We start from the raw sequence: 25,274 nt of genomic DNA, 5'->3' as shown, positions 1-25,274 counted from the left end.
TTCACCCCCAGCCACAACCGCCCCTGCATAAAGATGGTACGCCCAAAATGGAATTTTCATTAATTTAGGAAATACTAAGACATTTTCTTTACCTGATATGATTGACCCTCCCTCCGTAAAAGAGTTTTGTTGAATCTGATATAGAGAAAAGCACTTTTCAACTTGTGACGTTTGGTGAGGGTATCAGAAACTGCCCTGAACAAAATCGAGAACTCTATAGCTCCACCAAAACCTGTCTTTTCTAGTTGTGTTAACGACATATCAAATCTGTCGTTAGTTTGATGATCTTTTCAATCTTACATTACTGATATATTTGTTGTTAAACTCTTATTATTATATTAATGTGTTATAAAATAGTTGATCTAGTTATAACTCTTCCTCATAGCATGTTTCTGTCTCAAATACTCACGCTGCATGCGTAATACACTTGCAACCCCCACGACCCCCGACCCCCACCCGGGGTGGCCGAGTGGTCAAGGTGTCCCGACACTTTATCACTAGCCCTCCACCTCTGGGTTGCGAGTTCGAAACCTACGTGGGGCAGTTGCCAGGTACTGACTGTAGGTCGGTGGTTTTTCTCCGGGTACTCCGGCTTTCCTCCACCTCCAAAACCTGGCACGTCCTTAAATGACCCTGGCTGTTAATAGGACGTTAAACAAAAACAAACCAAAGTCTCAAATACTACCACTGGGAGGTAACATACAATTTTTCGTTTAATTCGTACCGTGAATTATCTATAGTAATGTCTGAAATCAATTATAACTTAACATAAAGGAAAAACATCTATAACGAATTACTCTGTATATTTTAACTCCCAGTTCCTTAATTGCTAATGTAAAAAGTCTGGTAGTGTTAAATACAATCTTTGCCTCTCAGCTGGCGAAGCATGCTTCTTTGGCTCAGGACGTAGAGCCGTGGACGATTACGCTAGAGAACTTGGTTCGATTACTGTCGATGGGTATGTGTTTTTCGTAGTCCATCATGAGAACTTTCATCTGGTCAATGCAGCAATGGATACCTACCGCGACGCGCATGCGCAGGTTTCTCGCTCAAAGTCAACGAATTTCTTGTCTAGATTATAAAGCGACATCTCAGAAAAAAAAATCACGGATACTAAACAATCTAGTATATCATTTCCTATATAAAAAATCAAAATGTATGTCACTGATAACAAGCTATTTTTTTGTTTCAAATTTATATAAAGATTCATTTTAGGGCGAATATTAGCTGCGACATCTTTTTGTTAATACTAAAAACCTGAATTCCCTTCATAGTCTTACCAATTTTTTGATAAAACGATTATTTTGACAACTTCAATGTTAAATAAAAGCACTATTATACACACATCTTAAGATGTATGCCTCTGAGAATAAAGCAAAGGAATTTTTTAATACCTTGATATAACATTTAAAGATATAAAATAAAAATTACCTCGTTATTTTTTAGGTGAAAACGGCGCCTTATTTTAGTTTTTTTCTGGAAAGTCACTCAGACCGAGTTTTATGTAAGTCGGTTATCTCGATTAACTTTGACCAGCCATCCTATTTATCGTGGTCTATTTACGTCAACCTTACACGCTCCTGTTTATTGGAAAGAACATTCCTCTTTTTTTATCAAATTCCGTCAGGCAACAGGTATAGTCGGATTGTAATATAACTGCCATCGCCGGAATCATAGCAAATTGTTTCTGAATAAGCATTAAAGCTTACCACAGACTCGAGTATAATTAAAAGGTTCGACTCCAGTGAGAGGGGTATAAAGGGGAGTAACTCCTGTGATTGCCACTAGAAATATTTGCGGTAAAACAAGGGTTATCGATTACAGATAGATGATGCAATAATGGAATGTATGGTATGCGATTATAACAAATATTGTAATTTATCTTAATGATTGTGTCATTATCTATTTATATACATAGGTATATTTTTGTATGAACCTTTTTTAAATTTAAAAATACCACACATTCCTTTCTAATTGTTTGAAAAAAGGTATGGCTCATATTGGAATGCTTCGACGGAAAGGTGACCATTTTCAAAATCATAAAATCATCTCGGTTATACGCAATTTTCGGTGTCCATTATTATACGAGGGGTTGAAAGTACTCTGTGACAAAAAATCGACCCCGCCTACATTTCTCATGAAAAAAACATATTTCTGTTGAGTGTAGAAAAATATGATTATGGTCGTTGAAAATGTCGATAATTTTCCTTTCGGTAACATATTTTATACATGTACAATACATTTTTATTACATCGAAAGCACCTCCGTTTCCTCCAATGGGGTGTCAGTTTTACCGAATTTTAATCTAGCCCTTCAAAACATCTCAAACTGTGCTATACACACTAGGGAAGGTCCAAATAATGTATACTGTAACAAATTCTCAAGTCCTTGTGGCTCAACCGATGGAGCTAAAGAGAAGATCTGTCTAGCCAAGAGAAGATCTGTCTAGCCAAGAGGTATATTGCGGCTAATATTTTGCCATGGTTACTGCATAAACATCAAAATTGTCGAGATAGAAAATGTTCTCTTGTATAAAAAGTAATATAAACGATCTACTCCGTTTACGTCCAAGGTGGAATGTAAACAAACTATCACGCCGACAAGAGACATAGATTGAATGGTTGTGTAAGATTCCTCTTTAATCTATCAATTTTACTGAATTATTTCATACGGCATTGATTAACTACAAATACGCAATGTTTTCATAATCCGTTGACAACGCACGGCGCATCAATGCGCCATGGCGATACATATTTTTTTGCACTGTGGGAATCAAAACAGGTGACGTGTGCGGGAAAATTATATAAAACAATATTACTACAAAAGACCACCTGTTTTTAAATTAATCCAACTTTTAGCTGTAAATAATGTAAGAGAGTTGTTAAGTTTACATGTCTACACTTGGCTCCTCTATATCGCTCTGTGTGGCCTAGGTCTGGTCAGGCCTAGGTTTCGGTATCTGTTTTCCGGTATCGATATCTGACAGTCAGGGGTTCGGAAATGTAAACATATATTAGACCAATCGATATGTATTAGGCCAAATCAAATATGATGTGTGTTTTATGTTTACCTACAATGTACCTACCGTTCGAATGATTGATTCCATAATGCACAAGCAAGTGTATTGATATTTAATATATGTCATGCACTGAATTATCTTTTTATAACTTTATCATCATGTTACCACCTTATCAGAACTGTTTCTAGATTTTTTTTTTTTTTGTGGGAACCCAGAAATAAGATATTTATTAAAGCGCATATAAAAAACGAAACCGAAACTGATACAATTCTGAGAATATAGGTAACTTATTGGAACGGGTGATTTTGAGGACACTGCAGACACAGTTGTAATAAATATATAAAAGTATCTCCCAATCACCAATCTGCTAACCAAAAACCGAAGCATATTGCGTATCTGTAAGTCCAAGAGCTATGAGATTCAGGTAAGTGTTTTTGATTCAATGGATGTAGCTCATTTATGCACAAAGAAGTTCAAATTTGTCCCGATCACTGTTTGCTAATAACAGGGAAACATCCGTTCAGACACTGTATCATTTTCCCACGCATGAGTGTAGTAGTTTTGATATGATATGTGTTCACTTTATTGCACAGTTGTGTTGTCGTGAGTACTTTATCTCGCTGTATTTGTAAGAAGGAAATAAGCCTCGTTCTCGCTAAGCGGTTTTTAGTGCAGTTGTCTATAGTTATCCTTATATAGCAATATAGTTTATCTTACAATTAAGGAACAGCAATACATATTGCTGCTATGTGCCTTTTAAGAACACTTTCTAAAGACATTTAATACCATTTTCAGCGTCAAAATAGCTTTTCTAGCAAACTTGATGGGAATACGTACCCCGGCGGTTTTTTAAAATTGGACAGTCTAAATATAGCGCATAGTGAATATTCCGGATTTATCATAGATTTTGAATTTCCACAAATCAAATATCGTTTATTTATTTGGTAAATTTAGGCAGGTGATTTCATCAATCATTGGTTGACCCCATTTTGTTCTTGTGATCAAAACAAGCGCATTGAAACCGAAACACCTTGTAATACATCTTAGTAATCTCGGCTATTATTTATTTTTTGGTATAAATTATAGCTGAAATTAGTTAGAAAATATTTTTTTTATAATCAGGACCACAGGCGCTTGCATAGAAAATGAGAACTATTTTTTTTATATCAGTGGTATGTGTACTGTGTAATACGGAAGTTGTACTTTACAGAGTACACATACCACTGTCATATAAAAAAAATGATTTTTTTTCTATGCAAGCGCCTGTGATCAGGACTAGGATAATACTATTCCCTTCCTCCCTCTCACCGGCCACGTCGATATTGGTTAGGTTCGCTCTATAAATAATCATATCTTGATCTGCGAGCCGGTTCGTACAAAGCTGTTTTATGATAATTTGTTTCAGAATGGACTGTTAATAATTGATAGGCTTGTCATTATATTTTATCGGTCTGAAATATCATGCAGAGGCTTCTAAAATTATAGAAAGTTAAAATTATCAGGTGTGTTGAAAAGTAAAACCAATATGGCAGACAATCGTACAATTAATGGAAATGGTGTTGACGAATATTGGACCATTGAATAAGACCTTATTAGCACTGATTGTAATTGTTGTAGACTTCTAGAGATCTGTGCGGCACTTCAACGTGAAAGTATTCTATTAGATCGCAGATTTACGTACACTTGTTGATTTAGTCCTTTTTATACGAAGAATGTATACAAAATGGTGTCCTGAAAGGTGATTTAAGATTTTGATAATGACGATGAGATATCATAACGGTAATGATTTAATGATATATATTGTACATGAAAATGAAAATAAAAAGAAAGTAATAATATTAAAAAAAATGAAAACGAAAGAAAATATGAACAGCTCATGTGAAATAATATAAACCTACAACATAAATGAATGTACATGTACAATCAACTTTTCAAAGTTGTATGTCAAAAATTTTTGAGAAATTATCAAATGCTTTTAAGAGATTTTTGAGTACTCGTCCTCGAGCTTCGAGGAATTGCATTGATATATATGTACCAATTAAGACTAGGTATCCTTTCGGGCCTTTATATTTTTTTTTATTTTACATTAGCGTTCTTATTGATCCCATTGAATACTAAGTCTTGGTCTGGTCTGTAGCGTAGACAATTCAACCATGCAAACGAAATATGTTCTCTGTTTAACTTGGTTTCCTTGTGTTAAATCAAACCAGGAAAAAAGAAGCTTTTCATTTCACATATTCTCATCACCACCTAGGGATGTTTCTCATTAGCAATGGTCGTGTTAATATCACATTCATCAAATGAACGACACAGTCTTCGTTAAAGTATCTGATCTTAAGTTTCTGAAATATAAACTGAGAACGTATATGCCATTCAATAGACAAACTCCGGAATCTGCGTGTTACAACTCTAGACAATTGCAACGCCGCTAGGCATATACTTGGCCTTTCATCGGTATCCACTTGTGACTCCGTCAGACTTATGTCTATAGCCTCTTGCATGAAGACTTATGTCTGTTACCTCTTGTGAAGACTTATGTCTCTAGCCTCTTGTGACAGTTCTAGACTTCAATGCTTGGCCTTTTGTGACGCCGCCAGACGTATGTCTATATCCTCTTCTGACGCTGTTAGACGCCTGCCTGGTCATTCATTTGTAGCTTTTCTGATGCCGCCAGACGAATGTCTGCAGCTTGTCAGACTTCTGTCTCTAGACTCTTGTGACAGTTCTAGACTTCAACGCTTGGCCTTTTGTGACGCCGCCAGACGTATGTCTATATCCTCTTCTGACGTCTGCCTGGTCATTCATTTGTAGATTTTCTGATGCCGCCAGACGAATGTCTGCAGCTTGTCAGACTTCTGTCTCTAGCCTCTTGTGACACCAATAACATTATATGCTTTGCCTTTCATCGATAACATCTTGTGGAGCTGCTAGATATGTCTATAGGGACCACGGAACCAAATGATTTCCCATAGACGGTAATGTTAACGTTTATCAAATTTAACTCCCCCTGACAAAAACAGGCTAGCAAAAAAATAACTGTTTTTCTATATATTTTACATCTATATGTATTGCCCAACCCACATATTAAAACTTTGGAAACTTCTCTCACCTTATATCCAATCAGTAGGCCCCGATGTATTCACCTTCCTATTTACCCAAACGGGGAAAACCCACATTCTATTTTTGATTTGGTTCTGTGGTCCCTTTAGCCTCTGGTGACACCGCTAGAATTGTGTGCCTGGCCTGTCATCGGCAGCCTCTTGTGACGCCGTGAAACTGATGTCTATAGAGTCTTGTGACGCTATCAGACCTTTGTTTCAAGACTCTAGTGACAGTGCTAGACTTCAACGCTTGACCTTTCATCGGTAGCCTCTTGTGACGTCGTGATACTTTTGTCTTTATCCCCTTCTGACGCTGTTGGACTTCTGCCTGGTGATTCATCTGTAGCCTGACTAATGCCGCCAGACTAATGCCTTGTAATTGTAAAGATTACAGGCGTCTTGTACGCGTCTTGTAACACAGCTAGGTTTATGCCTGGCATTTCATCTGTGGCCTCTTTGGAAGAACAATCACGAAAGTTACTTGGTGATTTAAATGAGTAAGGTCTATATTCTCTATGTGGTCGATAATGAATTGTCGTACGTGTTGTCGACGAAGAACAAGACGCTTACCTTTCCGGTTGATTTTAAGTTGATGTTTTTTTTTAAACATGTTGATATATCCTGTTGTTTTTACCTTACCTTCGTTTAATGGATTTTGAATTTGTATAACGGTTTCGTTATCATGTCAATATATCCTGTTGTTTTTACCCTCGTTTTATCTAGTTTGACTTTGTATTATGGTTCATTATTATGTCGGCCTATATTTTATTGATTTTCGATGCATTAAGGAATAGACCGAATGGCTCTGTGAGCAATATTGTATCATTCCTCTGCCTGTTCTCTTCCTATAAACAAATAATTATAAGAAGGATATGTTAATATATGAGTCATTTAGTGCCGTCCATAGTTATGGCATATCATACTGTCGGAGAGGGCTAGGTTACCATTTTGATCTAGTGAAAGCGACGCTACTAACAGCCAAGGCAGCACAAGTTTAATCATGTAAACTGTAGAACGAGTTTGAAAACAGTACAATTGTAAAGGGTATTATGGTATCAATTATTACGATTGTGAAATATAAAATTTACGAATGTACATTTACCTGTACAGCTGTGTGTCGACGTTCTAATTGATGACATTAAGGTAGTACACATTGCGTAATAATGACTCGTCTAAAATAATACGATCGTGTGTTCTGTGTATAAACAGTGACTAGTTTTCTCCTGCAACAAGGTTGGTATAATATGTCTTGGTATTGAACTCAAATACGCTGTGGTTATCAAGTATTTGGAAAAGTATTTTGGAAAGAAAACCGTATGTCACTACATTTTGTTTGTGTACGCTTGGTTTAGTCTCGGTAAGATACTCTTGCTTTTTTCAAGATATGTTTGATTGTGTAAATACTTAAGAAATTCTCATGTGTCTACACAGAATTCTGAATTTTTTAAATCACACCTGTCACTCTTACGCTAAATTTTCTCTCTGTTTATGAGGATACCCCTTTCAAATATAGTCAGGTAATCTACTTGCTTGATTGAAAAGTTTAGTAATCAATATAGTTTAAACAAGTAAAACCGGTTTAGTTTTCAAAAACGAAGGGGATTGCCCACGTGTAACTTTTCTTTAATGACCTCCTCCTTTCTACGACACTGCAGACTTATCATACTTTAACTGACGTTATCTCGATCAGTGAAAGCGAATTTACGATTAATGTCAAGACTGCACCTAGTACAGCTATACATTGATCGAGATACGAGTACACGTAATACCTTGTCCAATAAGTAGAACATCTGAAATCAAGATCTAATAATAGTAGATAGCTTAACGTGCATCTCTCGTTCAGATGAATTTCAAGAAGTTGTCATATTTTTACTAAAAGCAAAACGTGGAGTGCAAAACAGTTTGAAATTTTAGAATGTAGATCTCATATGGGTCAGTGTTACTTCCAAATACAGTGTTAATCAAAGTTCTGTAATCTAAGTTTATTTAAGTGGAAGACGATTGGGTTTACAAAGTGATCATACACGTATAAAAGGAGCATGTATGTAAGGAACTGTGAGTTAATAATGCTACCGTTGAACAATAGGGGACAGTGTTTCAGCCGCCGGAATTAAGTACATTTTGCAGTGTCAACTCCGGGTATATGACCGTGTGTCAGCCGCCGGAAGTAAGTACATTTTGCAGTGTCAACTCCGGGTATATGACCGTGTGTCAGCCGCCGGAAGTAAGTACATTTTGCAGTGTCAACTCCGGGTATATGACCGTGTGTCAGTCTTGTTTCCTGGAACTCGCACCAATGGTTGTAGCACTGGGGCATGACACGAATTCCCAACCCACTATCCAATAAAAGTATCTTATGTATTTATGGACCGTTGTTTGGGAAGTTGTGCCAGGTCCCTGTGGGCTTAATACGTTAACATCTCATTGTTCGATTGTAAACTGGTAATGGACAATCAAGGTACATAAGTAACCTTTTGGTGATACATTCCTTTAAAAGCAAATATGTACTTAAATCAAGCCCTATCCATATTTTAAGGATATTGAATGTTTACGAAGCAATATTTTAATGAAAATGAAAATCCTACATTTGTGAATAGTATGCCAAACAAAGTTACCAGTATGTGCACCGAAAACAGGTACATGTATATAAATATGCAGATACAGCCAAGTTAACGTTTTCCCCTGTTAACGTTTTCCCAAGTTAACGTTTTCCCAAGTTAATGTTTTCCCAAGTTAATGTTTTCCCAAGTTAACGTTTTTCCAAGTTAACGTTTTCCCCGTCAACGTTTTCACAAGTTAACGTTTTCCCAAGTTAACAGTTTTCCCTGTTAATGTTTTCCCAAGTTAACGTTTTTCCAAGTTAACGTTTTTCCAAGTTAACGTTTTCACAAGTTAACGTTTTCCCAAGTTAACGGGTTTCCCTGTTAACGTTTTTCCAAGTTAACGTTTTCCCCGTCAACGTTTTCACAAGTTAACGTTTTCCCAAGTTAATGTTTTCCCAAGTTAATGTTTTCCCAAGTTAACGTTTTTCCAAGTTAACGTTTTCACAAGTTAACGTTTTCCCAAGTTAACGGGTTTCCCTGTTAACGTTTTTCCAAGTTAACGTTTTCCCCCGTTAACGTTTTTCCCTGTTAACGTTTTCCCAAGTTAATGTTTTCCAAAGTTATCGTTTTCCCCATAAGAGTTTCGAGAATAATTATTACTGATCAATGTGATATCAACATACCCGAACTGAGAAGAAAAAAACCCACTAAAGGTTATAGGTCCGTCGAAAAACATCAATCAACATAACTAAGCTATGAGATGTCATTTTAACATAATCATATTCAATTATTTGTAACTTGGTTTTCAGCTGAAATAAAGTTAGGTACAGTTCAATTTTAAATGACACTTTCAAATAGAAGCATCTTAATTCCAATCGTTATTTACCTATCTGTGGCAATTAACTCATCCTGGTTAAATGTAATAGAACGAATGTTCAAATTAATTTGAGAGATGTTGTATCTATACCTACAAATATAGGTTCGATATAATTGAAAATTGGTTCAATTCAGATATACTTGGGTTGAATTGAATTGAACTTATTATCAGCAATCCTTCATTTGACGAAAGACAGCCATATCGCTGATATCCTCTGATCGTAAAAGTGGTTGATACTCGAATAGCAGACCTAACAATATAACCACCGGTAATGTACATGACTATTCCACTGTGACGCTTGAACGTTATTCTAATAATAATCACCAAAACTAATATAAATGAACAAATGGACTACATAAGTCTTCGCATGATTAGAAAATGTGTTGTGTGGCACTCACTGTACTGTACTGTACTGTACTGTACTGTACTGTATTTTACTGTACACTACTGGACTGTATTGTATTGTACTGTACACTACTGTACTGTACTGTATTGTACTGCACTATTGTACTGTACTGTATTGTACTGTACTGTACTATTGTACTGTACTGCACTGAACTGTACTGTACTGTATTGTGTACTGTACTGTACTCTACTCTATACTCTACTGCACTGAACTGTACTGTATTGTGTCCTGTACTGTACTGTACTGTACTGTACTGTATCGTACTGTGCTGTACTATTGTACTGTACTGTACTGTATTGTGTACTGTATTGTACTGTATTGTGTACTGTACTGTATTGTATACTGTACTGTACTGTATTGTGTACTGTACTGTACTGTACTATTGTACTGTACGGTATTGTACTGTGCTGTACTAGTGTACTGTACTGTACTGTACTATTGTACTGTACTGTACTGTATTGTGTACTGTACTGTATTGTGTACTGTGCTGTACTATACTGTACTGTACTCTACTCTACTGTACTCTACTCTAAGATACTCTACTGTACTCTACTGAACTGTACACTACTGTACTGTACTGTACTCTATATATAATGTACTGGGTACTCTACTGTACTGTACACTACTGTACTCTACTGTACTGTACACTACTGTACTGTACTGTACTGTACTCTACCCTACTGTACTGTACTCCTCTGTACTGTACTCTACTGTACTGTACTGTACTGTACTCTACTCTACTGTACTGTACTCTTCTGTACTGTACACTACTTACTCTACTGTACTCTACTGTACTGTACTCTACTGTACTGTACTCTTCTGTACTGTACTCTTCTGTACTGTACACTACTGTACTGTACTGCACTTTACTGTACTGTACTGTACTGCACTGTACTGTACTCTATATATAATGTACTGGGTACTATACTGTACTGTATACTGTATACTATGACCTGTACTGTATACTGTATACTATGACCTGTACTGTGTACTGTATACTATGACCTGTACTGTGTACTGTATACTGTGACCTGTACTGTGTACTGTATACTATGACCTGTACTGTGTACTGTATACTGTGACCTGTACTGTGTACTGTATACTGTGACCTGTACTATGTACTGTATACTGTGACCTGTACTGTGTACTGTATACTATGACCTGTACTGTGTACTGTATACTATGACCTGTACTGTGTACTGTATACTGTGACCTGTACTGTGTACTGTATACTGTGACCTGTACTGTGTACTGTATACTGTGACCTGTACTGTGTACTGTATACTGTGACCTGTACTGTGTACTGTATACTGTGACCTGTACTGTGTACTGTATACTGTGACCTGTACTGTGTACTGTATACTATGACCTGTACTGTGTACTGTATACTGTGACCTGTACTGTGTACTGTATACTGTGACCTGTACTGTGTACTGTATACTGTGACCTGTACTGTGTACTGTATACTATGACCTGTACTGTGTACTGTATACTATGACCTGTACTGTGTACTGTATACTATGACCTGTACTGTATACTGTATACTATGACCTGTACTGTGTACTGTATACTATGACCTGTACTGTGTACTGTATACTATGACTTGTACTGTGTACTGTATACTGTGACCTGTATTGTGTACTGTATACTATGACCTGTACTGTGTACTGTATACTATGACCTGTACTGTGTACTGTATACTATGACCTGTACTGTGTACTGTATACTATGACCTGTACTGTGTACTGTATACTATGACCTGTACTGTGTACTGTATACTATGACCTGTACTGTGTACTGTATACTATGATCTGTACTGTGTACTGTATACTATGACCTGTACTGTGTACTGTATACTATGACCTGTACTGTGTACTGTATACTATGACCTGTACTGTGTACTGTATACTATGACCTGTACTGTGTACTGTATACTATGACCTGTACTGTGTACTGTATACTATGACATGTACTGTGTACTGTATACTGTGACCTGTACTGTGTACTGTATACTGTGACCTGTACTGTGTACTGTATACTATGACCTGTACTGTATACTGTATACTATGACATGTACTGTGTACTGTATACTATGACCTGTACTGTGTACTGTATACTGTGACCTGTACTGTGTACTGTATACTATGACCTGTACTGTGTACTGTATACTATGACCTGTACTGTGTACTGTATACTATGACCTGTACTGTATACTGTATACTATGACCTGTACTGTATACTGTATACTATGACCTGTACTGTGTACTGTATACTATGACCTGTACTGTGTACTGTATACTATGACCTGTACTGTGTACTGTATACTGTGACCTGTACTGTGTACTGTATACTGTGTACTGTGTACTGTGTACTGTAACCTGTACTGTGTACTGTATACTATGACCTGTACTGTGTACTGTATACTATGACCTGTACTGTGTACTGTATACTGTGACCTGTACTGTGTACTGTATACTATGACCTGTACTGTATACTGTATACTATGACCTGTACTGTGTACTGTATACTATGACCTGTACTGTGTACTGTATACTATGACCTGTACTGTGTACTGTATACTATGACCTGTACTGTGTACTGTATACTGTGACCTGTACTGTGTACTGTATACTGTGACCTGTACTGTGTACTGTATACTGTGTACTGTGTACTGTGTACTGTAACCTGTACTGTGTACTGTATACTATGACCTGTACTGTGTACTGTATACTATGACCTGTACTGTGTACTGTATACTATTACCTGTACTGTGTACTGTATACTGTGACCTGTACTGTGTACTGTATACTATGACCTGTACTGTGTACTGTATACTATGACCTGTACTGTTTACTGTATACTATGACCTGTACTGTGTAATTATACTGTACTAAGATTCTTCTGCTTCATTATCTGATATTGTCTACAATGTAGCATTTCTTTGATCACGTGTCACATATAAGGTATTTAACGTCAATAAATAAACAACTTGACCATGTGAGATATGACTGATCGTCATAAAGATCAGACGACGATATGCAATCCTATGACGTCTGACATTTCATCAGCTGATTACTCGTCCCGATCATATGTTAAATGCTATTCAATTTTTTTTTTTTTCATAAATAAACACTGATGTTTCATACTTGAACCTTGTCATTTCCTTCCTTTTTGAATCACAGTTTCAATATTTAAAGAAGAATAGAGTATTAGTATGGGAAACCATATCAAACCACATAAAATGATCATGTATATTGCTATACGGTTGGAGATATCACGATATCTCGTCACCTATACGGTTACTATAGCGTGTCAATTTTAGTTAACACATATTTTTGCCTCCACTGTAATAAAACTCTCTTCAAATTTATGACAACTGCTTATCCCCCTCCCTTTTACAAATCGATTTGTTATTTGACATGTTACCTCCATGTTGTAGAGCTCTGTTTGCTGCATGGTCTCCTTCTAAACACGTGTACCAAATAAAAAACCAGCAAGACAAATGTGTGGCGATAAATTGGCTCACTTTTTTAGGAGTGGCCGCAATTATTTTATTTAATTTTTCATTCTTTTATGTTGATAATGATAATTGAAAAGATTTTGATTATTAATAGTATTTCTTTGAATTCTTTGTATGAATAACACCTTATACAGCAAAGGTGAGCGGAAGATAGATAAGTCCGCTTTACAAAATTACAACATTAGTTAACTCTACAAAGCACCATAACATAATGGCAAAATATCTCACATACAAAACATTTCTCGCATACAAAACATTTCTCACGTACAAAACATTGCTCACATACCAAACATTAAACAGGTAAATCTATCATGTACATGCAATAAAATATGGGAGGGATGGGAGGGTAAGCAGTAGATTTGTGAAATTCGCTGACAAGATTTAGATTCTTCCAAATTAAAATGGCGACCGTCCGAAAATTTTTTCTCAATGCTGGGATGCCTAATTAGAATTGACCAATGAGAGGTGACCTTTGCTCTATGACCCCGGATGTGACGCTTACCATATAAGGGTCACGGGGCGTGGTTTATTGTTATCGAACTATTGGTAATAAAATTCTGCCAGTTAGTGCAAAAACATGTTTGTTTGCTACAAACTATAATTTTTGCCTCCACTGTAATAAAACTCTCTTCAAATTTATGACAACTGCTTATCCCCCTCCCTTTTACAAATCGATTTGTTATTTGACATGTTACCTCCATGTTGTAGAGCTCTGTTTGCTGCATGGTCTCCTTCTAAACACGTGTACCAAATAAAAAACCAGCAAGACAAATGTGTGGCGATAAATTGGCTCACTTTTTTAGGAGTGGCCGCAATTATTTTATTTAATTTTTCATTCTTTTATGTTGATAATGATAATTGAAAAGATTTTGATTATTAATAGTATTTCTTTGAATTCTTTGTATGAATAACACCTTATACAGCAAAGGTGAGCGGAAGATAGATAAGTCCGCCAAAATGACAATATATAAAAGATATATATTGTCATCCGCCACATATTAAGATATATAACATTTAGGATAAGTACATTCGATGATGAATATTTAAAAGGTATGTCGGATATATACTTTACCATTCATCAGCTTAAATACATTCGTGATACTAGCTCTGAAAAATTAATGTTTAGTTTGTCTCTGTTTATAAATTTCCAGGGGCGGTAATTATCAAATACACTGTATATAAATACATACGATTGCTTTTTACTATAACGCCAACATTGCCAAACAGAAGTAAATAATTGAATAACAATAGGCAGATTATCAGTTTACAGTGTCATTTATTTCATTTTCAATTTTCACGCAGTGGAGACATGTAGTAAATGCTATTTTTGACGTTTAGCTTAAGAATAACATTTTGTGAAAGGTTTAATGTGGGCGAAGTGAGGCACACCCTAACAGTGACCCACTTTTACATGTGTTCGATACCAAACATGATATGAAATGTAGAAATAAGTCAAATAACATCATATTGCCTCCCCAGTAACAACATAAACATGTGGAGTACTAAGATTCTTCCTGGAACATATTGACAACACACACGTACATTGTATTGTACATGTGCGAACAGTGGTTGACTTTAAAGGTAAGTGTGTTCATTGTTAAAGGTACATACATGTGCATGCTCGCCGTATCAATGAAGAGATACCTTAATGTTGAGTACTCGTATGGTTCCTCTTAGACTGTCAAATCTCTATAGAGGTGCTTCAACATGACCACGTGTCTTCAGTATGGTTGGATGTAGGAACAGATGTTATCGATATAATATATCTATATGGAGGGACCTCTCCAGTTTCTGAGACGTTGGGACACTTATTATCAATTTAGCGTTTTGTATGTGTATATACATGTAATACCCGCAATAGTAGAAACTCGATGACCTATAATCGAAAGTACATGTACAGTGTGTTGCTCACCTCCTGTCCTACTAAAGAAATCGCCTTAGCATTTCGTGGCAAACTAAGGATTTTTCAAATCTGAGATGTTCCTTATTAGTCTCTGGAAAATAATTTACTCCACTACTCTCGGTTAAGTTGGCTGGAATTGTAAATAAAATGGGATAACTTGTTCGGAATAATTAAGGGTTTATCGGGACAATTAGATATAATCAGTCAAGTACATATTTTTGTTTGCAGTATAGAGTGAACAGCTTAGAATAATTAATGTATTTTCTTTCTAGCCTCTTGAAGTGTTTGTTATTGGTGACTTGTCTAGTTAGTTTAATTGGTTGGTGTATGTATTTCGGCTTTTTGTCAAATGCCAGCTTAAATATTACACACGTAACTTATAAATGTAAAAATTCGTAACGGACGGCATTATTTAAAAATTTCCTTATGCGATATGAATTCAGACGCCTTTGATGCTTGATGATATACCAAGTGGTTCCATTGTAACCGTCCTGGATATCAATTTGAGTATGTCACTTAACCAGAATATAACCTAGATTTGTATGGCGGGTGTTGTCAACGAAGACGATTACCCTCACGGAACAAGTAGTCTGAAATCGCCTTGAAATATTTCAAAGGTCTCCATGAACATCTATAGTTTGTTCCTATTTTGGCTTCATTTTATCGAATTTAAGTTTGAATTACGGTTTTGTTTGTATATATGTATTTTGTATATATGTGTTTTGTATATAAGTGTTTGGCTTTAATTACATGTACGGGATTTTCTGACATGTAAACATTAGTTTATAATGCGTCGAACGGTCGTTTTACGAAATGCGTTCCTTTTTTTTTTAGGGTTTTCAGAATGTGTTCACTATATCCTAAAAAACTTCACCTATTTTTTAGTCACCATCTGGTATTCCAGATATAAAAATATCACCGTAACAGGGTAAGTGTAAAAACTAGCAGTACCTTTATAAATACATGTACATTACCGGTAAAATAGTAAATATTTTAAAAATTTGGCAACTCGAGCAAAATATATTAAAGTTATTTGATTCATGGGATACGCCTAACAACGTACTACTTTGTATGGTAATTACCCACCTTCCTCCTCCTACACTCCGCCCCTTCATAAGCACTAAGCGACCTAGTGCGGTAGTCTCTAGTGAATCATATGGTGTAAGTCTAGGATATTATACATAGTCTCCTACAAAACAGGTCAAACTGGTTTATATGTGTCATTCAAATTGTGTGGGGGTTATATCAACTTTAACTAAAAGTTAAGTGCCAGCGGCTGATTCATGGTCTGTTGACCAATCGACAGCAGAAGAAACACATCAGAAGTTATGTCATAGCATGGATATCAAATATATTAAATTGCGAATCCGTCTAAACTGTGAACTGCACATCTGCATATCTGTTAGGAATATGTACTGATATCCCCTAGTAAGATTCAACAATATCTTCTAAATAGTTTATAATGATGGCAGACATGTTGCATGATTGGCAATCAAGAATTCCTGCAAATTAGTAAGGTCAGTGTTCAATCTTTTCATATATATTAGTTAAACTCATCTATCTAGTTACATTAGTATAAAGAAAAGAACATTTTAAGACATGAATTCAGATACAGTACAGTGAGGGCTTGTTTGTTGAGTTTATCTTCCCTTAGACATACCTTGCCGGTGTAACGTTGAAAATGGCCCCCCGTGGAAAATGGCCCCGGGGTCCATTTTCCACGGGGGTCCATTTTCCCGGGTCCATTTTCCACGGGGGTCCATTTTCAACGTTACACCGGCTTCCAACTGACTCGGCTATCGCAACACCTGCAGTTCTTGTGATATTAAAATACATAATTTTAAATGTCTAGAAGGGGCATATGTTTTTCATGTTCATTTTCATTTGAAAGAATAACAGGTAAAGTCTTTATAAACTATCTTCGTCAATGGCCAAAGTGGAATAAACAACGAGAAATAATATTTTAACATGAAGCAATTCATATAAACGCATGGCTAAAGGAAGTAACCTATCGCACACATAGACAGGTCTAGAAGGGGCATTGGGAAATGTAAACAAATATTTGTATGCCCCTCCACATACATCAAGAATAACTCCAACAAGTATATGAAATTGAAATGGCCACCCACGAGGGTGACATTTAAATTTATTACTGAGAAAGCCACCTAGTGGCTTCTAACATGAAATATATTTTTTTTATGATTGCAAAGTAGTTGCACCCATACAATAATGGCAACTACAATCAATATCAAAATGTAGATAAAAACATACAAGAACCTATGCTAGCCTTAGTGGGGTTGACATAAAAACCGCCGCCATGCTAGCCTTAGTGGGGTTGAAAACCGCCACAAAACATGAAATAAAGATCCAGTCCTGGGCTAAAAACCAGAGATAAAAAGACGACATAAAAAACTCTGGAAAGCCGTGGACTGAACTGAAAGTAGGATGTACATTTGAAAACTTTTGATTTAACTTATCCATAAACATTAAAGAACATTAAAGGAATAATACATGTCGCCAATATGGCACTCGCTACACGAATATAATCAACACATAATAAACTACAACATTTTTATCATATCAATTATCAATGTGACAATCTAGTACCACTTATTTATTGTAACCACAAACAAGGTGGGGATGAAGGTGGGTTTGAAAAAACTTTGCCAGTATGTATGTGCTATCTAACAAATCCAATATGGCTGCTGAAGGGAGAAAAGGGATGCGTTCCCTCAGGCCAATTCAACCAATCAGAAGTCTGATATCGAATTCCGTCATCAGCAGCCAATGAAAAATAATAACTACCACTATTAAGGATACACGTTCCCATAAATATTAGCCTAGAAATATTGGCATAATTAAAGAGGCACGTACCATTAAATTATACAAAATAAAGACACGAAAAAGAATTAAAGACAATACTATAAAATACTATGAAAAGATCTTGATATGAGTTACGAGCATAAAATAAGCTAATTGCTTAGCTAGCATTTATTAAGAAATAATTAAAAATATAGAATCCCAAATTTCAGACTGTCTATTACAAACCAATCTTTTCTACCTTCCTCTTTGACGATGTGGAACTCTATGCATTCTGATATTAGATCCATGCCTTTTTCTGCTTTCAAGTCAGCTTTAGCCCCTAACTTACCATGCTCAGTACCCCCTAATTACTTAATTGGTGATAGAAAACTTAATATTATTCACACTAAATTAAGACATAATGCAGTTCCCTTAATTATGATCTTTACCGTTCAAATCTGGTCCAAAACTCAAATTGTGTAAATTGTGGCTATTATTGTGAGAATGCCTATCACTTCTTCTTTGAATGTCAATCTTACACAAATGCTCGAGTTGTGCCTTTAGATCATTTAAGTGATTTAGATATAAATATATCTTTAAGATTATTATTTTTTGGAAATGAAAGATGTCTTTGGATTTAAATTGTGTTGTATTTAACAAAGTACAAAATTTTATAAAATCCAGCGGAAGATTTTAACAAGATTTTAACAAGATTTTAACAATATTTAACATGTTTGAAAATTTTATTGACTTTGTTATATTATTTTGTGTGAGTGCCTAATGTTATGTAGGCCTATATCTCTTTCGTACTGCAGTTGATCAGTCTGTAATATCATCTGATGTCTATGTAACTATTGTAAGGAAATGGCTTCATAAGTTGTAATAACTTGTGCCAAATCCTATTTGCAAATATGTGTAAATAAAATATGTTTAAAGTAAAAAAAAAGTAGCATTTATTCCCCTCCACATATATCAAGAATAACTCCAACAAGTATATGAAATTGAAATGGCCACCCACCAGGGTGACATTTAAATTTATTACTGAGAAAGCCACCTAGTGGCTTCTAACATGAACTAATTTTCATGATTGCAAAGTAGTTGCACCCATACAATAATGGCAACTACAATCAATATCAAAATGTAGATAAAACATACAAGAACCTATGCTAGCTTTAGTGGGGTTGACATAAAAACCGCCACAAAGACCTTCATGGTATACCATATCATGAATGTCTTCCCCACAGCTTTTAACTGACAGATGCAGCAGCGTAATAATTTCTAAAAAAAAAGAAAAAAGAAAAAACATGGTCGTCAATAAAAGTGGATTTCCACAGGGATTAAGTACAATAGATAAATCCTTAAGTAACTTGTCAATGCTTTTGATATTAAATTGATACAAACAAATGACGACTTATGAAAACAGCTATAGAACAATCAAACACTATTAATGACCATGCTAACTATATTGATGAAGATTAATCGACTTTCTTGTGTTCCACGCAAACAATCTTTTCTCGAAATGTGAAAACCTGACCGGCAACAGTATGAGTGCGATCCTAGCCTAAGATACGACCTAAATAATTTCCCAATAGGGTTTTCCCGTGAACATTATTTTTGGAATTTCTAGTAATACGTGTTTCCGGATATATATACTCGTCATAGTCGAAGAGATAACTAAATCACAGGTAAGTTGGCAACAATATACAAACAATATACCAATAATTTAATGTTTTAGTCGCTTAAGTCACAGTAATGATATTTGATAAATGAATGTTCCATTTAGTCATGATGAAATAACAATATTTATTCTTATTACTCCTAGTATATTTTGAGGAGCCTCCATCTTATCTTTCGTTGATATTGGTCATGGGCTAAACCAATTACAGCAATTCTACTTAAATTTCAAATCGGCACCCACTTGTTTTTTGTAGATGTGGATGTATGTCTCTGTTCGGGGATAGTTTTTGTTTTACAATGAATAAGATCACCAGACCTCAAAAACAATTATAGAAATAGCAAATATATACTTAAAAATCAAACACATTACAAGTTACAATTTCATGCATCTCATACTGAAATATAAATAGATATTATTTTGAACTCCATTGAATCTTATCACATTTGTCAATGTACATAAAGAGTCAAATATGATAATCCCAGATCACTGAAGACGAACAGGAAATTCCATTCGTTCACATACGTATAAGTAAACGAAAATATGCTCTACATAATGCTACGTCAGTCTGGTTAACCATGTAGCCTGGAAAAGCATTAATGCATAAGTATTCACAAACTCACACACTAGAACAAGTCTACATTAGTGTTAGTCCGAGTGTAAGGGCCAGCGAAAATTACAGTAACGTACGAAGTCGTTATAGGCGATATGTCTCAAAGAAAATTCTGATTATTGATTAAGATAATTGATTTGATCCTAAGAAGCATTGTAAAACAATAATTTTTGAAATGAGAAAGCATCTGAAAGCCGCTTAATTAACCGATACAAGACTTATTCTTTTCTGAGATTAATACTGTGTTTTGATATGCTGTCTTTATATATCGTCGAGAGATTTCGGCTTCATACATATGACGCTCAGTAATCGTACTAACAGGATAGATAATATACAGTCTTAAGTAGCATTCGTATTGATTTATTTATATATACAATCAAATACCGTTATATTTAAACATGTTTGTATTCAAGTTTTACCTTTCAAATGTATGGTTTTATTTTTCTTGTTTTCAGAGGTAGATTTAAAGTACTAGTATTTTATTTTTGTTAAATTTTGTCCTCATTTTAACTATTTTGACCTGTAATTAAGGACGTGTTTGTACAAAGCTATTGTTTTGTTATATGCTATTGGTATGCGTTAAGATGGTACATGTATATTGTATATGTATGTATGCAGATTTGTTTTATGATTTTGATTTAACCTCTGGGTGAAATAATAAGCACAACTGACAGGTATAGTGTCGAATTCCCAAGGTAATTCACCCCTTTGTCAAGACGAATGCAAAATATTAGAAAGTATTGTTAGAGTTTTAAGATTTTAGTTTCCGAGGTTTGTCGTAGTCACGTTTAAGGCATTTGAATACTGACATTACAGAATACAGAAATGTACTTCACGTACTTTTGAATTCCAATATTAACTTTTCGATGAAATTCATTTAAATTATGGGACTTTTGCGCATCCTTATTAATATTTTCGTATTTTTTAAAACTTATTTCCAGGTTTTGGTCGCTTCCAATGATCACGTTATGCCATTAGCATCACATAACAGCTGTATAATTAATTAATTAATTTTAGGTTTACTGTACCTAACTCTCATATTGTTTTCAAAGGTGAAAATGACCTGTGTGTCTTTTGTGCAATACTGTAGGTTGTGTAGGGAAAAAAGAATACTTACATAAAAACTAGACATTAATTCAAACTCAAAGTCGACTAAAAGAGGGCGTAATATATAAACAAAAATATAGATTTGCATATTTGAAACTTCTGAACTGAGACCAAATGAAATCAGATGTCTTCTGCTTCATTGATGACACCCGCCGTACAAATCTAGGTCAAATCGACGACGCCCGCCGGACAAATCTAGGTCAAATCGACGACCCCCGCCGGACAAATCTAGGTCCAATCGACGACACCCGCCATACAAATCTAGGTCAAATCTGGATTATGTAAAAATCTGAAAAAATGGTTAGGGTGATGGCAACGGAACCAAAGACATATCCACAAGAATCGAACACATCCGACTTCATACCGCATAGGGAAGCAAAATATTGTCAAATGACTTATGTTATCATTAGAACAGTGTGCATGATATGATGTAGCTATAAACGTATATTTAATCATCAATATAATCTACTCGATTTAATTTCACCGATAACTCAGATAAATTTAAGGATTAATGCTTTCACTCACTGCGGTAGGAGGAAGGATAAGGGTCACGTCGTTTTAAACAAAATGAGGCATCCTTGTTAAACAAACATGAATGAACAGGTAGGTGTCAAGGCGTTTTATCATCTAGTAGTAGTTATCTATAGTATAATGTCTTGAGTTAACACACCGTGTCTATTAGATAAAACTCATCTGTGTCATGGCCATGTCTCTGAACATTTGTTGTCGGGTGGTCAATCAATCTTGGTATATTGTATGAAGATACATATATAAACAAAAAAAAGATTCATATGACAAACAATTGAATACAATAACTCATGCGCTTCCAGGCCTTCCTGGCCAGCTTCATGCGTTTAATATATATAAGTAATTCAATATCATCAGAAATTATTGATTTATCTTACATATCAACAACATACCTCATGTATATTTTACTTGATTTAATATAGTTGAATCGTCCTGTAGCATTTATGTTTTTTATACTATGATTTCTTTCTGTATGGCTAGATAAACGCCATTATAGTTTTACTTGTGTATATGGGGTTTTGTTTGTTTTTACTTGATTATGATTTGAACTAAATAACGTTTGAAATGAAAGATAAGATAACTAGAAGCTTTATCAAATATTTATCATATATAATTGTATCTAGAATAACAAACTGATATATATTGTTGTAACGTGATTACACCAATTCAATTAGAGTTACATCCCTTTACGTATAAAGCATTATCACTGAAACCTGTTGAATCGGTATTTCGATTCCTAACCTTGGTATATAACCGTTTATGATACCATAAAGTTTGAATACTCGTAATATTGTAATTGACATTACTTTCTGCCAGTAAACATACAATGTTACATTTTTGTAGATTTTGTGGTTTGTACTTATATGTTGCCTGTGTTAATTAATGCCGAGTATTGTTTTGTGCTAATAATGATGAATATTGTTTTATTTTTCGTCATTTTTTGTAATTTCCGAAGCTACATAAGATAACCCCAGGATATCTTGTCTCTGGGTCTACCATTTGCTTGTAATTATTCAACTCCAAATTGTATGATCATTGTATATTCCAGACGTAATTTTAATTGAATGTACAAATGTATCAGTGTAAATTCTTTTGTCCGATTCCTTTTATATTTATTTTATCTAATACTTATCTATAGACTTTTGGCTCCATTTTGTCACTTTAAAGTTGTATATTGACATGTTTTTTCATTAACAACCTGAATTGTTTACCTCTCCCATTATTTACATCATCATGACACTAAGGACTCTTCGACTTTGCTGATTACTCACAATACGACCAACTGGGACGGCTTACCACTATGCTGAAAAATACAAGAAATACTGAATATCCACTTTCTTAATACTTTCATTCCTACCTACCCCGTCTATGGTGTTGTCAAGTTGAAATAATTCGAATCGACAACCAAGTTTCTGCACATATCGTAATTGCCAAGGAAAAGTAAAATACAGGGTCATGAGTGTGCAGATTGATGATTCAATTATAAAGTCGCACCTTGAAATATGAACATATTTATTTAATAGTGTCCCCCTGTGGTAGCCGGTTTCCTTCCCGGGGGTTTCATACACGCGCATGGCGGGACCACTTGGTATTTTTGTTTTTGTTTTGTTATTGGATCAAATTTGAATTCTTCCGTTTTTTACAGACATTAATGTACATGTATTCTTTGTTTTGCATTTTACTTCTGTACCTTTTATTGTTGCAATCGACAACAATGCACCATTGTCATTCCGTCTCCTTTTTAATTCAAACGCATACACTGTTGTTAAACTGTTGTTCCTGTAATATAGGACTGCTATCAATGCCCACAATAACTTCCGTATATATGTCTACATTTTCATATCAGTCTGTTTGTAAATAGTTATGGACACGTAGCAAACAGTTGTGGTGTTTCTGTTTAGTTGTAAAAAGATATTCGCGTTCGCTATGTAAAACTTAAAATTATATTATATTTCTGTACGTATTGTTTGATCAGTAATACACCGATGTTTGTTTCAGATGTATCATTGATGAAGTCTTGATGAAAGCAATGAATGTTGAAAATATGGCCATGTTTTCTAAGGTTGCACTGAAGTTAATTGTGTAATCAAAAATATAAGAAATATCAGTTAGATAAACATACGTTTTAATAGATTATATAAAACGTTTTCACGAAAGAAGAACATAATCCCGTAATATAATTCTAACCAACATATGTTTAACTGAATAAGAAAGACATTGTGTACGTTTTAATTAAAAGAAAACATTAGATAAAATAAAATAAATAAGAAACAATTTTAAAATTCATATTTGAGTTAAGTCGTGTGCCATATTATTAAACACTCTTGTTTTGCAAAGTAAGTGTTGTTCTAGTGTTAAAGCTGTGACGTATGGATTAAATGCAATGTAGTTTAAAATATTGTCAATTCATTGCTCTACTGACAGCTAACCATCTCTAGTGATTGTTTGACTTACACCTTGATGCCAAAACAGTAAATTAATGAACATGTCTTCGTATCGAAACAACACACCATATCGTAAATCACTAGAGCCTCAATAAGTTAAGACTTTGTGTTATCACGTGTAGCACTTGTTTATAAAAACTTCCTGATAGATATGCCACAGACAACTTCCTGATATAACCTGTCATTTCAAGTAAGTTTGAACATTACTTCTGAAATTAATCCGAAATATTCGTAGTATTTTGATTTTGAGCTATGTAAATGATAACACTGGTAATTTGTAGTATTTTGATTTTGAGCTATGTAAATGATAACACTGGTAATTTGTAGTATTTTGATTTTGAGCTATGTAAATGATAACACTGGTAATTTGTAGTATTTTGATTTTGAGCTATGTAAATGATAACACTGGTAATTTGTAGTATTTTGATTTTGAGCTATGTAAATGATAACACTGGTAATTTGCAGTATTTTGATTTTGAGCTATGTAAATGATAACACTGGTAATTTGTAGTATTTTGATTTTGAGCTATGTAAATGATAACACTGGTAATTTGTAGTATTTTGATTTTGAGCTATGTAAATGATAACACTGGTAATTTGTAGTATTTTGATTTTGAGCTATGTAAATGATAACACTGGTAATTTGTAGACGTTATTGTTGCCCTTGTTAGGACATTATTGCTGTAAAAAGTGTTACATACTTCAGCTAAGCCTGCTAGATCATATCTCTTATTGA

The 25,274-nt window shown here is 34.9% G+C and overlaps 1 protein-coding gene across 4 annotated transcripts in view; it reads left to right on the top strand.

The window, feature by feature from the left end:
* The window catches only part of LOC117330376 (serine/threonine-protein kinase TBK1-like), an 80,350-nt gene that overhangs the window by 23,443 nt on the left and 31,633 nt on the right, over positions 1–25,274 (top strand). Inside the window, exon 1 of one of the 4 annotated variants that reach the window (XM_033888616.1) lies at positions 3,350–3,443. The exons of 2 other annotated variants lie outside the window; for them this stretch is intronic. The gene's annotated coding sequence lies outside the window, so the exon portion shown is untranslated. Of the gene's footprint in view, positions 1–3,349; positions 3,444–16,867; positions 16,887–25,274 lie in introns of those variants that run through there. One more of the 4 variants, XM_033888618.1, reaches the window with a different exon arrangement.

This window comes from Pecten maximus, chromosome 7 (genome assembly GCF_902652985.1).
Source record: "Pecten maximus chromosome 7, xPecMax1.1, whole genome shotgun sequence".
Taxonomy (NCBI): domain Eukaryota; kingdom Metazoa; phylum Mollusca; class Bivalvia; order Pectinida; family Pectinidae; genus Pecten; species Pecten maximus.
This window is presented reverse-complemented; position numbering and strand designations above follow the sequence as displayed.